Source organism: Myotis brandtii, unplaced genomic scaffold, assembly GCF_000412655.1.
Source record: "Myotis brandtii unplaced genomic scaffold, ASM41265v1 scaffold975, whole genome shotgun sequence".
NCBI classification, from domain to species: domain Eukaryota; kingdom Metazoa; phylum Chordata; class Mammalia; order Chiroptera; family Vespertilionidae; genus Myotis; species Myotis brandtii.
Window position 1 is genome coordinate 469,276 of NW_005372049.1, and position 509 is coordinate 469,784.

Below are 509 nucleotides of genomic sequence, written 5' to 3' on the forward strand. Positions count from 1 at the left end.
AGGGTCCCCGGGGAGCGGGGTGGGCATCAGGGCCCCGGCACGGCACAGAGGGGCCTCGCCACGCGCAGCGAAAGGCTTGTATATATTATCAAAATCTTACGGAAAGACAGCGATTCACAACATAGCGAGTGGGTGTAGGAAAACGTCTGCTTTGGCATCAAACCTTCAGGTCCAGCTGCCGCCTGTCCCTCCCTCCCCAGGCACTGTCCGTCTGTCCAGGCTGTTAGTCCAGGGGGGGCGGACGTCCCCGCCCCCGTCCCTCTCCATCTCCATCGTCTGCCCTGCCCTGCACACCAGCCCAGCAGCCTTGCCCAGGGCTCCTCAGAGCTGAATCCTGGCCCTGGCGGGCGGGGCTGGGCCGTGACTGGTCCCCGTGCACATCCTCCCTGGCTCCCCGCGCGCCATCTCCTCCGAGACGTGCCTGAAGGACTCTTCTTGCCCAGAAACATCGGCCCCGCGGAGAAGAAACGTCTGGACGAGAGGGCGCGGCCCGGCCTCAGGACCCCAGG